Source organism: Dreissena polymorpha, chromosome 1, assembly GCF_020536995.1.
Source record: "Dreissena polymorpha isolate Duluth1 chromosome 1, UMN_Dpol_1.0, whole genome shotgun sequence".
NCBI lineage: Eukaryota > Metazoa > Mollusca > Bivalvia > Myida > Dreissenidae > Dreissena > Dreissena polymorpha.
Window position 1 is genome coordinate 148152708 of NC_068355.1, and position 277 is coordinate 148152984.

Sequence of the window (277 nt, forward strand, 5' to 3'; positions counted from 1 at the left end):
ACAAAGTGCAAAAATGGATTTCATGGTCAGGTTTGCCAGACTGCATGCAGTCCAAACTGTTCTCAAGATGGTTGCATTATTGATACCGGCAGTTGCGTAGATTGTAAAACTTCCAGTCTGTACGGTGCTGCATGCAATGAAACATGTAGCTCAAACTGTCTTCAAAATAAGTGTGACCGTTATACAGTTGAATGTACTTATGGATGTGTGGAGAATTACTACGGGCCTTTCTGTAGCATGCGTTGTTCTAGCAACTGCGCCGTTGGTATGAATCGCA